The following is a 17,473-nucleotide window of genomic DNA, read 5'->3' as shown; positions in this document are numbered from 1 at the left end:
GAATTCTACGATCATCCATTTTAGTTGTCTTCCACGTTCTTCCAGGCCTTTTGGTGTTGCTTTTGGTGTCCTGCAACCTAAATAAAGCTAGACAATGAATCAAGACAATATGATGAATATTATAAAGAAATGTTTGTGTCTGTTATACCTATACCTGGGTTTTTTCTTTCCTCTTTGGTAGATCAGACATTTATCAGTGTTTCCCATGGAAAATATGCCAAAATGCATACTACTAAAATCCATACTATTAAAGCTGATACTAATCCCTGCGTAATTCCAGCCAATAGAGGGGTTTTTGAGGTATACAGAATAAGACTGTGTGTTTAGCTGCTACCTAAGCAGCAGGTGCAGTGCCCGGCATTACAGGCCATGGAAGAGTGTGATAACCTTCACACTACTAAATTGGTCACCATTGTTCTGTGCTGTGAATTGAATGTAAATATATTAGGAAAAATCAGGAGGGACAAAGATTGTTTTTAGGTAAATACAATATTGTGTAATCTATTTATGTCTTTGTTTGTTCGTTTGTTTTTGCACTAAGGTCCTTGCTTACAGTATAACCTCAGTTAACCGTTCCTTGACTCTTGACCTACAGTGAGGGAAAAAAGTATTTGATCCCCTGCTGATTTTGTACGTTTGACGGTGTATTTGGAACCCAGAGAGTCCTTGTCCTGGTGGGCTATGACACAGTGAAAGAAGCCCTTATTGACAACGCGGATGATTTTATTGGCAGAGCCCCTGTTCTGTTCCATTCATTCAGAAAGTTCTGAAAGTCTATGGTAAGAAAGTAAACAAAATGTTAACTATAAGACATGTTTGCCCTCAGTCCACCATCTGTCATTCTGTCACTCCACAAACACAAAACTTGAGGCCGATTACATGCCTAGAGCTTGTCAAATTGTGCTTTTACCATTTAAACAGAACATAATGTATGTCACTAGCTATTTATTCACAAGTTATAATATTTGATAACAGGGGTGGAAAAAGTGCTGATAAATGATAGTTACATGAAAGAATCAATAAAGTGTCAAAATCAGAAATATGTAGCCAAACATTTTCTTACAGTACAGTGCTGTGAAAAAGTATTTGTTCTGTTCTTGTGTATATCTCATACTAAATTGTTTCAGAAATTAAAACAAAATCTAAGATAAAACAAAGGAACCTGAATAAACACAAAATAATATTATATATTGAAGCAAACAAGTTATCCAATACCAACGTGAATGCCTGTGTGAAAATGCCTTTGCCCGCGTGGTTACTAATTCCCTAGATCTGTGAAACTGCATTCAAAATTGGGTTCAGTTTGTCTAGACTGAACCAGACCTGATTACTGCAAACCCTGTTCAATCAAATTATTACATTATTAAACATTACAAATCAACACGTAAACAGAACTTTTCCAACAGCATTAACAGTTTGTTAAAATGTCTTACCCAGTAACACTTATTTAAAACTGTTGCAAGATGATTGTTTTAAAGCATGTATGCATTCAATCTCGGTAAGTTTGCAGATCATACACATATAATGTTATGTAGTTTGTTAATTAATCATTTAGAAGTAAAATATCATGGTGGGGAAAAAATATATTTACCATTAGCTAGAATTTGACTTCCTGTCTAGCTACTCTATTGTATTCCTATTTTAGCTACTGGAATCCATAATAATCTAACCTTTCATTAGCAAATAGACTAACTTAGATAAATATAGCCAGGTAGTGTTAGCAATTTAGTAAAACTTGCCTCAAATGAGTTCATGCTTTCTATGGAGGTGACACCTCATTTCATATGAGTTTTCATTTACTCCACCTTAATACTCAGGTTGGGCTAGGGATGTTCATCTTCATGTTTGGCAGTGCAGTGGCTTATCCATCTCAAAAAGCACACAGATAGCTATAGCTTTAACTAGTCAATTCTGAATATATGTCTGATTCATTGGGTCACATTCATAACCCTCTCTTCATCTCTCAGGCATTACGATCAGTAATGGAGAGCGCTGGCGTCAGCTCAGGAGGTTCACGCTTACTACACTGAGAGATTTTGGGATGGGACGCAAACGGATGGAGGGGTGGATACAGGAAGAGAGCAGACACTTGCTGGATAATATCAAGCAAACAAATTGTGAGTGGCCTAATTCATGTCATTTTTAATGAACCAAATATTGGTTAATGATTCTGGTTTAGTTGATCAAAAAGTGTGTGAAAGTGACCCATTGATGAAATAATTTTGTAATCTTGAAGATACTCTGTTATTCATCCCAGTTGATGAAGAATCCAGAATATTACTACTTGGCATTCAAATAGTGATTCATTGAGAACTAGGCAGGATTTTAACCGATGATCTTTTTATAGCTAATGTTACTTACAGTTTGGTGTAATTGTTATATTTGTTCATAGATGTGGTTAAAAATAACTAGGAAAAATAACACAGCTTTTTTCACAGCTTATGTATGTAGCTAATTTATGCAGCTAACCTATAGCTAGCTTTAGTTAGTCAACTAGCTGTTATTCAGAAGGGCATTTTGTTATGTTTCAAATTGCAGATACTAGAAAATATAATTTAGTACATTATACATTTAGAATTTTCTACATTTCTGCATAAATATGAGCTAAAACATTATCAGATTTTCACACAAGTTCTAAAAGTAGACAATCCTGTGGATTGGTGGAGAACAAACTCTTTAGAGATGGGTTCCCTTTCAAAGGGAACTTTGACGTTGCATTTAGCATAACAGTATGGGAGCGTGACCGGTATCTGAAGCTTGTGTAAAATCATGCCTCTACTTATAGGCCTGCCATGATCAGGTGACGTGGCAATTAAGCACGTCGCATGATATATATATGGCACCTGTGAACCACACCCCCAGCCTTATTATCTTCAGCGAGACTACATGTCTGTTGTTTGTGTGACAAAAAACGCTTCATTTCTACTCTATATTTTCTCAAAATCTCTAGACTTTTCGATCCCTTTTTTGAAAAAAAAGAAAAGAAAAGAAAGGGAAAGAATGAGCGAGAAAGAATTCAGAAAGTGTGTTACGCCTTGCTCCCATTTCATCACGGGAGGAGACGGACACGCTTTCTGTGTGAAGTGTTTGGGCGTAGAGCATGCGACAGCAGCCCTCGAGGGGTATCTCTGTCAGCATTGTGAACATTTTACAATTTGGCAGCTCCGCTCTCGGCTCACTCTGTTCTCGTCCGAAGGGAGTTGGGTTTCAGAGCCTCTCGGATCTAAGGTCGTGGGGTTCTCGTATGGATTTGGAAGAGGAGCCGGAGACAAGCGCTGCTCTATCTCTTGCTCTGTCTTCCGGGTCCGGCTCTCCACCTGACTTTGGAGCTCGCGTCCTGACTCCTCCTTCCCCTATGGAAAGCCAAAACACCCTCGCTGACTCCGAGGAGTCGGTAGAGGGTGCCATTGCACCAAAAACCGACAGCAGCTCTCAAGCATATAAAGAGCTGCTTGAGGTGATTACTAGGGCAGTTGAAAACTTGAATATAGACTGGCCTGGGGAAGAGGAAGTGGCTCGTAGCAGGCTGCATGAGCACTTCCTCTCCAGTGAAAATAAATATAAAGCTCCCTCACACCGCAGAAAACTCCCCTTTTTCCAGAAGTGCATGATGAGATAGCACGCTTCTGGAAAAAACCATACACTGGCCGTATTTATAACCCCGCGACATCTGATTACTCGGCCATCATGGGGAGTGAGCAGCACGGCTATTTAGCGATGCCGAAGGTGAAGGAGGCGCTTGCGAGCCACCTCTCTCCATCAACGGCAGGTAATTTAGGGAGGCCAACTTTACCTTCTAAGCCATGTAAGGCCACCTTGGCGTTGGTGGGCAAAGCATATGCGGCAGCGGGTCTTGCTTGTTGGTCACTGCATACAATGGCAGTTTTGCAGGCCTACCAAGCAGACCTGCTGAGTGAGCTCGATACTGGGGAGGGAATTGGGACAGAGGCAGTGGCAGAGCTGCGCCGTGCCACAGATTTATCTCTCCGGGCGACCAAACAAACTTCCCGTCATATCGGCTGTTCAATGGGTAGCCTGGTTGTGGCGGAGAGGCACCTATGGTTCAACCTCTCAGGGATGGGGGACAAAGATAAGGTCTCCTTGCTGAATACCCCTGTTAAACCTGACGGCCTGTTTGGCGGCGCGGTTAATGCCATCGCCGACAGGTTTCACGAGGCAAAACAGCAAACGGGGGCATTCAGCCAGTTCCTTCCCCATCATGTCGAGTTTGCCCAGGCATCCATGAGTGGAGCACTAGTGCGAGGGAGGCGCAGAAGGCGAGTGTGGCGGCCCGCCTCCCCCCGCAGAGAGCCAGGGGGACCAGGCAGCCACAGCCACAGCCTGCTAAGAGGCCTGATCTAAGAATCAAAGGGGCCATAGAACATGTACCCCGTTCCCTAAGGGAGGGAGGTTTTTACAGCCATTATTTCCTGGTCTGCAAAAAAGATTGGAGTATGCGGCCAATTTTAGATCTGCGTTATCTGAAGCATACTCTTCGGACATACAGGTTCAAGATGCTGACGCTCAAACTTATCATTCCACAGATTCAGTTCAAGGATGGTTTGTAACGATAGATCTGAAAGATATTTCCACATAGGAATATTGCCCAGTTACAGGAAGTTCCTGAGGTTTGCGTTTGGAGACAACACATACCAATTTCAGGTTCTTCCCTTCGGGCTAGCTTTATCCCCTCGCAGCTTCACAAAGTGCATGGATGCTGCTCTGGCTCCCTTGCAACTCCAGGAAATGCATGTACTAAACTACCTGGACGGCTTGTTAATTCTAGCACGATCCAGGGAACAGGCGGTTCAGCATCGAGATGTTGTTCTCGCCCACATGAGGAGCTTGGGGCTCAGGCTGAACCTCAAGAAAAGTATGCTTTCTCCAGTGCAGAGGACAACTTTTCTAGGGATTATATGGGATTCTACTACGATGAGGGCATTTCTATCCCCAACACGCGTAGGATCGATCCTATCAACTTTGAGCAAGATAAAGCTAGGTCTGGGCATCCCCTCCAGTCTCTACGAGAGACTGTTGGGCCTTATGGCAGCAGCAGCCAACGTCATACCGTTGGGCCTATTGCACATGAGACCATTTCAGTAGTGGCTGAAACAGTCAGGGGTTTCATCCGAGGATGAAACTTCTGAGAGTAATCAGTGTCACGCGGCGATGCCTACGTGCTCTGAGTATTTGGAGGTGTCCGCAGTTTCTAGCCTCGGGTCACACTCTAGGGGCATCTCTTTACTGCAAGACAGTAATGACAGATGCGTCCCTCACGGGCTGGGGTGCAGTCTTAAATGGCTGTCCAGCTCACAGTCTTTGGAGCGGCCCTCATCTGGAGTGGTATATAAATTGCATAGAGATGCGGGCCGTATTCCTAGCACTGAAATTCTTTCTTCCTCAGTTGAGAGGTCACCATGTGCTAGTTGTGTCAGACAACACAGCGGTGATCTCATATATCAACCACCAGGGAGGGTTACGTTCACGCCCCCAGTTCAGGCAGGCACAACTAATCCTTCTCTGGGCAGAGGGAAAGTTCTTGTCAGTGAGTGCAATGTACATTCCGGGCAGCCGGAATGTAGGGGCAGACATCCTGTCGAGGCAGGGGCTGAGGCCCGGGGGTTGGAGGCTCCATCCACAAGTGGTGGAGTCTATATGGTGGAGGTTCGGACAAGTGGAAGTGGATGTGTTCGCCTCCAAGGAGACAACACACTGCCCACTGTGGTTCGCTCTCACTCCTCCCACACCACTGGGGCTGGATGCCATGGTGCACACGTGGCCGAGGTCACGTCTATATGCTTTTCCCTCGATCACTCTGCTCCCACAAGTTCTAGCGAGAGTTCGCCAAGACCGTCTACATCTGCTGCTTACTGGCCGGCTCGAATATGGTTCTCGGAGAAAATTTCCCTGCTTGACGGTACTCCTTGGGAGACTCCCATCCACAGGGATCTACTGTCTCAAGCCGGAGGGCTGATTGATCACCCTCGGCCAGAACTATGGAAACTGTGGGTCTGGCCCCTGAGGGGCACCAGCTCATAGATTCTGGTCTTACAACTGAGGTTGTAGAGACCATGTTAAATGCTAGAGCACCATCCACAAGGAAATTGATTGCGCTCAAGTTTCGGCTTTTTGTCTTGTGGTGTGAGGAACATCAGCTAGACCAAGTGAACAGCGCAGTAGCTACAGTCCTGGAGTTCTTACAAGAATGTTTCTCAGCAGGGTTGGCTTCTTCTACAATCAGGGTTTACGTGGCCGCCTTTTCGGTCAGCCACGCCCCGTTGATGGAGACTCTGTGGGGCAACATCCTCTAACTTCGAGGTACATGCGTGGTGTCTGACGGCTGAGGCCCATCTGCAGGCCGCGCATACCTTCCTGGGACCATTCTGTGGTCTTGGAAGGTCTGTTAGGGCCCCATTTGAGCCCTTTGAGTCAGCCTCTGAGAGGCTTCTGACTCTAAAGGTACTTTAGATATATATATATATATATATATATATATATATATATATATATATATATATATATATATATAGTATCTCACAAAAGTGAGTACACCCCTCACATTTTTGTAAATATTTCATTATATCTTTTCATGTGACAACACTGAAGAAATGACACTTTGCTACAATGTAAAGTAGTGAGTGTACAGCTTGTGTAACAGTGTAAATTTTCTGTCCCCTCAAAATAACTCAACACACAGCCATTAATGTCTAAACCGCTGGCAACAAAAGTGAGTACACCCCCAAGTGAAAATGTCCAAATTGGGCCCAATTAGCCATTTTCCCTCCCCAGTGTCATATGACTTGTTAGTGTTACAAGGTCTCAAGTGTGAATGGGGAGCAGGTGTGTTAAATTTGGTGTCATCGCTCTCACACTCCCTCATACTGGTCACTGGAAATTCAACAAGGCAAATCATGGCAAAGAACTCTCTGAGGATCTGAAAAAAAGAATTGTTGCTCTACATAAAGATGGTCTAGGCTATAAGAAGATTGCCAAGACCCTGACACTGAGCTGCAGCACGGTGGCCAAGACCATACAGCGGTTTAACAGGACAGGTTCCACTCAGAATAGGCCTCGCCATGCTCGACCAAAGAAGTTGAGTACATGTGCTCAGCGTCATGTCCAGAGGTTTTCTTTGGGAAATAGACGTATGAGTGCTGCCAGCATTGCTGCAGAGGTTGAAGGGGGGGGGGTCAGCCTGTCAGTGCTCAGACCATACTCCGCACACTGCACCAAATTGGTCTGCATGGCTGTCGTCCCAGAAGGAAGCCTCTTCTAAAGATGATGCACAAGAAAGCCTGCAAACAATTTACTGAAGACAAGCAGACTAAGGACACTGATTACTGGAACCATGTCCTGTCGTCTGATGAGACCAAGATAAACTTATTTGGTTCAGATGGTTTCAAGCGTGTGTGGCGGCAACCAGGTGAGGAGTACAAAGACAAGTGTGTCTTGCCTTGCTTATATATTATAATAATAATATAAGTTTAATATTATTATTTATTTGTATTTGGCTGAAGTGAAAAATACCAATTACTGTATATTGTTTATGGTCTTCATAATGTTTGATAAAAAATTTTTGCAAAGTGTAGATACTGGAGATTTCTCCAGAAAACATTAAATAAACATTTACATAAACATCAACAATTACATGATGTTCTTTGTTAGATAACAGTGCATTTTTAAAATATGGTTTAGATTATTTTAATTTATTAAAGCAAGCACAACCTGTGATTTGCCTTGCAGCCAACACTATTATCAGAGCTGATTTTAGAGAAAAATAATAAAACAAATAATAAAATAAATTTAAAAAATCAACTCCTTCTCACCAATCAGAGTCAAGAACAGTGCTCTGGTTCTATTAAATAACTAATAAATAACTACTCACAGCAACATAGTGTTACGTGTTGTACCTGAGATGTAAGCGAGCGCAGACAGGAATGGCTCCAAGCGAGAGGATAAGGCAGAAGGCGTAGTCGTAAGGCAGGCAGTAGTCAGACGAGCGGGAAAACAGACAATACAAGGCTAGACAGGGAATCGTGGTCAAGAAATGAGGCACTAAATAAGGAAACCAGGTTAATCCTAAACAATAACAACGGCTTGGTTAATGACAGAGACGAGACTGCGCAGCGTTTACTTCGCGAGTAAACATGACTCTAATCCTGACCTAAATACTGTGTGTGTGTACACATAGCAACAGTTTGGTCCATTATTTGTTAAACTTTTGAAATCTATTGTTGAAAAGAATTATGGGCTTACTGATATGCAATCCTATTATAAAATTATAGTCCAAAATCAATTTTAATTGAAGCAGTCCTTTGATAACTAGTGCACAAATACTGCCCAAAATCGCTGCCTACCTGGAAAGCTGTCATGACCGGATGCACTAAAAATCTATTCAACTGGATGACGAGAGAGGTTTAAAATTTGCTTACAACCCCAATTCCAAATAATGTTGGTATACTGTGTAAAATGTAAATAAAAACCAGAATTCAATGATTTGCAAATCTCATAAACCCTTCACAATAGAACATAATAGAAAACATATCAAATGTTTAAACTGAGTAAATGTACCATTTTAAGAAAAAAAAAAAAAAAAAAAGGTCCAGCTTTAACACAAGCACTTAAAAATTCAGGAAGAGAAAATGCAGACTGAAATTTTCTATATTTTATGTATATTATGCTCTGAGGGTTAATTGTGTGCACAACTTAATAAACCCATGAGACACTAGATCAAGGCCATGGAATTAAAATATGTGCATGTAAGCTGTTTTATAATGCATTCATTCTGCTATTTTGAACATTACTGAATTAATAAAATAGTGTTAATGATTTTGTTAACTCAGTGTGCTCTCCTGTAAAGCAAACATACTGAGGATAAGCTGCTCAACCTTATATCTGCTATGATTTCAGCTTATATTACAACCCCAATGCTAAAAGGTATATACAGGTTTTAGAGCAACATATGCTTCCATCCATATTCCATGCCATATTTACTTCTGAGAGACTCTGCCTCTCTAAGATACTTTTTTTAATATACCCAATCATGTTACATACGTGTTACTAATTAATCAAATTAGTTACAAAATGTTCCTCTGGCTGTTTCTTTTTAGTAACACTTAGTTTTCCATCCTTTTGTTGCCCCTGTCCCAGCTTTTTTGAGAAGTGTTTCGGCCATCATATTTATTTTTTTCTTAAAATGGTACATTTACTCAGTTTAAACAATTGATATGTGTTCTATGTTCTATTGTGAATAACATATGGATTTATGAGATTTGCAAATCATTGCATTCTGTTTTTATTTATATTTTACACAGCGTCCCAACTTTTTGGGGGTTGTATTTCTTGTAGCTGCTCCAGTTGACCCCACGTTCTACCTGAGCAGAGCCGTGTCCAACATCATCTGTGCACTGGTGTTTGGTCAACGCTTCAGTTATGAAGATAGACACTTCCTACATCTGCTCCAGGTCTTCAATGGAGTACTGCAGTTTGGCAGCAGCACATGGGCACAGGTATGACACGATCAATTTCTTAGAGTAGCTGGTGAGACCATTCATGCAAACCTTCAAAACCTCAGGAAAATAAGGAACACATTGTTGCAATCATCATTCTTCAACCATCATATCTCTCATATCCAAGTTCAGTGGTGCATTAATTTTCCTTAAAGTAGAATGGCACTAAAAGTGATTTTTCCTAATATAAAACTTTTCTTTAGAGCTAAATGTTCTCTGCTCAGCATAAAAAAATCAAATAAGTTCAATTTATATTGACTTTTACAGTTATACATCAAAATGGTAATATTAGTCATATCACACGACTCATACACACACACACACACACACACACACACACACACACACACACACACACACACTGATGACGGGGCTAAATTGTAATAGTATTAACAAAAATAATGAAATAATAAAATACCTAAATATTTGACACTGGCACGTCCTTTGCTGAATTTTGAAACAGAACTCTTTTTAACTACATTTGTACCGCTTATTTTACAGCTGTATAATATCTTTCCATGGCTGGTTGAGCTACTTCCTGGTAAGCATCTCAAAGTTATGAACGATGTGGATGAAGTCATGAGCACAAGGACAGTTTGGACCCCGATAACCCACGAGACTTCATCGACTGCTTCCTGATCCGACTCAAACAGGTAAGCAAACCTTTTCATTACTTTTCTTTATTTTATTTCCAGTGTCATCCAGTAAAAGTAGATAAATATAGTGATGGGATGATCAAAAATTTCACCTCTAAAATTGGACTGATTACGAGCCACATTCAGAGTTGAGTTACTTGTGTGCAGTGAGGTATTTAAACTCCAGATGTAACTACAGACATAAGCACTGTTCATGTTGTACAAGATTCTACTAAAGAAAAATCTGGTGACTGTGAAGGTGTGAACTATAGTTATAGTCTGTAGAGCATGCAAGTAAATTGCATAATCTGAATGGGGAGCGCAGAAAAGTGGTGTTTAACTGAATATGAGTATCTCTATCCTAACTTCTGGTCTTAAAACGCCAACTCTTAATAGGGCCCTACTTGAATAGGTTTGCTGATAGTCAGTGTATTGTAGGTCAGATTTTTATGAAGTGATTACATAGCAGTAACAATTTTATATAAAATTTACCATAGGCAACTTTTTTTTCCAACAGGAAAAGGACAATCCCAATACGGAGTTTCACTATGAAAATTTGATAGCCAGTGTCTTAAACTTATTCTTGGCTGGGACTGAGTCCACAAGCACTACTATCAGATATGCGCTCATGTTACTGATCAAGCACCCTGAAATACAGAGTAAGACCAACCAGAAACATTTGTACTGAAATAACTAAATATTAAAATCACTGATTTTCCAATAAATACTTTTAATTTAAAACAAACAAACAAACCAATAAATAATAAAACTTTTGATGTTTAATATGTACACACACCATCCACTTCATTAGAAACACCTGTACACATTCTTATTCATGCAATTATCCAATCAGCCAATCATGTTGCAGCATATAATCATGCCAAAATAGATCATGAGTGTTAGTTAAGGTTCACATCAAACATCAGAGAGGGGAAAAATGAGATCTTACTGACTTTGACTGCGGCATGGTTGTTAGTGCCAGACATTCTGGTTTGAGTATTTTAGAAATTGCTGATTTCCTCAGATTTTCATCTACAGCAGTCTAGAGATTTTGCAGAATAGTGCACAAAAAAAAAAAAAAAAAACCCATCCAGGTTCCTGTTCTTGTCTGAAAGGAGTGGATCCTGATGTGGTCTTTGGCTGTAGTTGTGCATCTTCCTCAAGGTTCAACATACTGTGCATTTTGAGATGTTTTTCTGCTCAGCACAGTTGTAAAGAATAGTTATTTGAGTTACTGTAGCCTACCTGTCAGCTAGAACAAGTCTGACCATTCTCCTCTGACCTCACTCATTAACAAGCCATTTCTGCCCACTGGATTTTTTTTCCTGCACCATACTTTATAAACTCAAGAGACTGTTGTGTGTGAAAATGTCAGGAGAAATGCACTTCCTGAAATACTCAAACTGGTCTACTTAGCACCATCAAATCACTGAGATCACATTTTCCCCCACTCTGATGTTTGATGTGAACATTAACTGAAGCTCTTGACCTGTATCTGCATGATTTTAAGCATTGTGCCGTTGCCACACTGTCACGCGTCGTGACGTAACAGAGATAAGGCAGGATGCAATCGCAGTAAAACAGGTTTATTTAAGAGAGAGACAGGCAGACAAATCCAAAACGTGATCCACAAACATGCAAGAGGTCAGGCGATCGGCAAACAGGCATAAAGGGGCAAGGCAGGGATCAAGGTCGCGGTCACGGAAATACAGGATCGAGGAACAAAACAAGAAACATGAACTATAGCGCGAGACTGGTAGCGGAGAAACCAGCGTAAACTAACTACCATGAACCATGAACCATACTAAGACTATGGTTAACTATCGTGAGGACTCTAAACTAAGCAACTAACTCATTCAAACTGCTTTAATATTCCGCGCCATGTGCTGGGAGGCGCGCGGTATATACACATACATAATCAGCTTCGTAATGGCTGACGGCTGAGGGCAATTCGGACACACGTGACACAATAGCCAATGACGGAACAGGGAGGAGACATAACAAAACATAAGAAATGCACGTGTCCAAATGTCATGAATGTCAACAACGAAAAAAGCAGGTGCTCGCGCACCTTGCACAGCAGCGTGTATTCACATGCTCTTCAGCGCGCTGCTTAAAGGGGAAGTTGTGACACACACGATTGGCTGATTGGACAATTGCATAATTGTGCAGATGTACACGTGTTCCTAATAAAGTGGGTGATGATTGTATAAATTAAGGGTCTTGCATTTGCAAACATTCAGTATTCAGTTTAACTTCATAAATGAGAACTTTGGGTTTGTGGTTTAAATATGATAGGCCTCCGAGGGATTTACACAGTTTTTAAAATCTCGTTTGAAATACATTCCAATATTATTCATTTTTAAAATGGAAAGTTTTAAATTCCTCACAGCAAATTCTGCACAGGAAAGGTAATCTACAAGGTCTTATAACAAACTGGACATTTATAGTACATAGTTAGTATGTATTCATATAAAAAATGTAAATGAACAAATATTTGGGAAACTATAAAATGTCTAATGCTAACAATCCTATGTTCATGCTAATTTTGTGTACAGCACATGAAACATAATCAGTAACAACAGGAAAATGTATAAAACAACAGCAATACTCATAATTCCCTAGTGCTGTTTGTTCTATTACAAAATAGTACGAGTTCAGAGTACAACATTATATATTGTACACAATACTGATTGCCCGTTCCATTTTCTCAGCTCGCATGCAGAAAGAGATTGACACTGTGATTGGACGAGAGAGAAGCCCTTCATTGGAAGACAGGAAGTCCCTCCCATTTACTGATGCAGTAATCCATGAAGTGCAGCGTTATATCGATCTCGTGCCGCTCAATTTTCCTCATTACACCACACATCAGATTACATTCAGAGGCTACACAATTCCAAAGGTAATGATGAACAAATTACTTAAACACACAAAAGCAGGGTCAAACTTTTAAAAACATTTAGAATTTCTACACTACTGGACCAAAAACAGGTCAAAATCTGTAATTCAGTCCACAAATTATTTCTACACTAGGCTTGATGGAATTTTGTTACAGATTTGTCAATAAATGTGCGCAAGAACTTTAAGAGGCAATTTGACTGACATGGCAGATGACCAATCACAGACATTTTCTTGTAGGCCTTCAGCAAAAATGCAAGGCCTTCATTTAAACACTACTTACCTGCATTACACAAAAGTCTTCTTGGATTCTGTAAACGTTTTTTTCCCAGCAGTCTATTGTCTATATCGTACCAGGAAACACTAATTGTTACCACGGCGTTCAAAAGTTTGTAATTCCTCTAGAAACCTGTGCATGGATGTGTGTATACACAGAAGAATCAGATTGCTTCCTTCAAGATCCTCAAGTTTATGGCCAGAAAAAGTATGCAAATAAGGCTGAGACAAGCTTGTGCTATATAGAGATTTTACTGTGTCTGCATTATTTTACACTGCCACCATATCCTTATTATGACTCTTTATATCATATCATATCATATCATATACCCTGTCCAGGGTGTACCCTGCCTTGTGGCCGATGCTCCCTGGGATAGGCTCCAGGTTCCCCTTGACCCTGAAAAGGAGTAAGCGGTAGAAGATTAATGGATGGATGGATGGATATATATTATATTATATTATATTATATTATATTATATTATATTATGTTAGACAATTTACCCCAATTCCAAAAAAGTTGGGACAGTATGGAAAATGAAAAAAAAAAAAAAGAGTCATTTGAAATTCAATTGACCCTGTACTATGTTTAAAAGGCATTTTTAACACATTATTTAATGTTTTACTTTGTGAATTTAATTTATTTTTGAAAATATACAAATCAAATCTGATGACTGCAACTCACTCCAAAAATGTTGGGACAGTCGACTGTTTACCACTGTGTAAGATCACCTTTTCTTTTAATAACACTTATTAAGTGTTTGGACACTGAAGACACCAGTTAGTTAAGTTTAGCAAGAGGATTTTTCCCCATTCATCCATTATGTATTTCTTCAGCTGCACGACTGTACGGGGTCTTCGTTGCCTTATTTTGCGCTTCATAATGCACCACACATTCTCAATGGGAGACAGGTCAGGACTGCAGGCAGGCCATGCTAGCACCCGCACTCTCTGCTTACACAACCATGCGCTTGTAATCCGGACAGAATGTGGTTTGGTGTTGTCCTGCTCTGGATGGAAGCAGATGTTGCACCAAAATGTGTACATATCTTTCTGCATTAATGATGCCCTCACAGATGTGCAAGTTACTCATGCCATGGGCACTGACACACCCCCATACCATGACAGATGCTGGCTTTTGGATCCGATGCTGATAACAGCTTGCATGGTCCTTTTCCTCTTTGGCCCAGAGAACACGACGGCTGTTTTGTCCAAAAACTATTTGAAATGTGGACTCGTCGGACCACAAAACACGATTCCACTGTGCTACTGTCCATCTCAGATAAGCCCAAACCAGACCAAAGCCTTAACTTGTATCTGAAGATGCAGCGGCGAATGGTGTTGATTTAGATAGGTTTACCAAAGTATTCCCGAGCCCATGGCAGGATATCCATTACAGACTCATGGTGGTTTTTAAGACAGTGACGTCTGAGGTATCAGAGATCACTTGCATTCAGGAGTGGTTTTCGGCCTTGCCCTTTACGTACCGAGAACTGATTTATAAAAATGTCTAGTCAAAATGTACATTTTTCTTTTCTTCTCTTTTTTTTTTACAGTTAACTGCACATTACTGTGCAATCACGTAATAATCCACCATCCAGCTGAGTTTTTGTGATTGCAGTTCCTGACTGCACAACTGATAACATTGAAAATCATGCAATCCTGTCTCCCACAGGAGACACAAAACTCTTAATTTCCTGTCATTTTATACATATTCTAGATGATTAAACTGTTTTTTTTAAAATTGAAAATCACGAGCAGGGGAAAATAAATCAGTATCATACAAGCCCAGGTTGAGACTTGATTTGATGTACTAAACACAACTACAGTCACTAGTTTTGGTAAACATTTCAGTAAATCTCTTGCAGGACACAGTAATCTTGCCCTTGCTTCACTCTGTTCTGAGGGATGAGGAACACTGGGAGAAACCCTGGTCATTTGACCCAAGACATTTCTTGGACACAAATGGCAACTTTAAAAAGAACCCTGCGTTCCTGCCTTTTTCTGCAGGTGAGAACTGTCATTATTCACCAGTACACAGTTTAACAAGGACACACAGTCATTAATTTATGCAATCCAAAACAACTTTCTCAAGTTGTATCTCATCACTTGCAGTAGTTTTCTGTCTATAATATATAGGGGACACGATGGCTTAGTGGTTAGTATGTCATGCCTCCATGGTTGGGGGTTCAAAACCTGCCTTTGGCCTGTGTGCATGGAGGTACATATGCTTCGGGGGGTTTTCTGTAGGTACTGCCTCCAAAGACGTGCACTGTAGGCTGACTGATATTTCCAAATTGCCTTAAGTGTGTGAATGTGTGTGCGATTGTGCCCTGCGATGAGTTGGAACCCTGTCCATGGTGTCCCCCACCCGAGTTCCCTGGGATAAGCTCCAGCCTCCACCGTGACCCTGTGTAGGATAAGTGGTATGGAAATTGGACGGATATGTACACACACCAAATGTTAAAACCCCCTGGCTAATATTGTGTAGGTAGTTTTAATGTAGATAGTTTCAGCTATTGTCATTGGTGATGGAGTAAGTATTCACAGCCTTTGTTTGTAAGCAGAGCTAAAGAAGTAGAATTAGCAGAAAATGTAAAAACAACTGGTTCATGAACTTTGCAATAATTCATATACAATGTACTGTAAATAACTTTAAATTGATGCATTCTTGTGGCGCTTGCGAACACGGCATTGTATATACTGTCACCTTCTGCACTCTAAAAATAAAATCATACAGTGTAAGATAGAAATTAATTCTATTGTCCTTTTTTTGACAGTAAAATGTCAGATTATATGCATATGAAGTGCTCTGGCATAAATATATGTACTACTACTACTGCTGCTAGTGTGTCATCTGTGGTATGATCATGATTATGTGCAAACTGATAGGGCTCCTTATTACTTATTACCTTAAAACTATGCGGAATTAGAAACTCCTCAACACAGATTTACTTTAAGGCATTCAAATTAAGATTCATTTATTATGTTGTCTATTTTTGTCATTCATAACTGGCTTATATTATATTATTATATTATATTATATTATATATATATATATATATATATATATATATATATATATATATATATATATATTATAACATAACTGTTTTTCACAATCTCTGATTACACACACAGAGAGAGAGAGAGAGAGAGAGAGAGAGAGAGAGAAATGCACATTCATTGATATTCAGGCTGATTATTAACCACAAGTCAATCAATATGGTAGTGAGTGTTTTCCAAAGCCAGGGTAATCTCTGTCAGTGTGATCTTGTCAGATCTTGATGAGGTCCATTTTTACACATATATAGTGGGACATAAAGTAAATCGTCCCGGAATAAAAGTGACTATTTACTTTATTTCCCACTATACTGTATACATGTAAAAATGGAACTTACTTGTTCAATCAAGATCTTCACGTGAGGAAAAATTGAATCTCAAACATACACGTTATAGGTTTCTGACTGTTATCAACTTGCAACCATTTCACTGACAAAGAGCTTTAACTGAAGAGCTATCAGTGTCTCCACTGTGGAAAAAGGACTGTACAAGAGAATAGAGAAGCTCTGTACTCTGCACACAGATACATACAGTGTCAGTACTACAAGACTAAGACCAGGTCAAAGCTATACAATGACAGAATGTATACAACAGAATCAGGATGAACTACATAACATAGTGTAATGCAATGCTGTCTTTAATTTATTTATTCATTTTCATATGGTTCATTTACATGTGATTCATATTCAAGTGATACATTTTCATGTGATTCATTTATGTATGATTCATTTACATGTGATTCATTTTCATGAGATTCATTTTCATGTGATTCATATTCAAGTGTAATGCAATGCTGACTTGACTTGCCCTTCCTTCATGCAGGTAAGAGGTCCTGTGTGGGCGAGTCTCTGGCGCGTATGGAGCTATTTATTTTCCTGGTGTCTCTGCTGCAACATTTCACCTTTACCACACCTGGAGGACCTGAGAGCATTGACTCCACTCCTGAAATCAGTGGCTTTGCCAACCTGCCTCGCAAATACCAGCTCATCGCTACCCCCCGCTGAACTAAGAGATTACTGTAGGCAGACAGTTCAGTCTTAATGCAATAACTACTGCAAAGACTGTAGCCTAAACTCATCTCGCATAGATTTTCAT

General features: G+C 40.2%; 1 pseudogene; it reads left to right on the top strand.

Moving 5' to 3' along the window:
* Positions 1 to 635: 635 nt before the first annotated feature.
* LOC128624562 (cytochrome P450 2C20-like) lies at positions 636 to 17,382 on the top strand (annotated as a pseudogene).
* Positions 17,383 to 17,473: the final 91 nt, after the last annotated feature.

This window comes from Ictalurus furcatus, chromosome 20 (assembly GCF_023375685.1).
Source record: "Ictalurus furcatus strain D&B chromosome 20, Billie_1.0, whole genome shotgun sequence".
Classification (NCBI taxonomy): Eukaryota; Metazoa; Chordata; class Actinopteri; order Siluriformes; family Ictaluridae; genus Ictalurus; species Ictalurus furcatus.
This window is presented reverse-complemented; position numbering and strand designations above follow the sequence as displayed.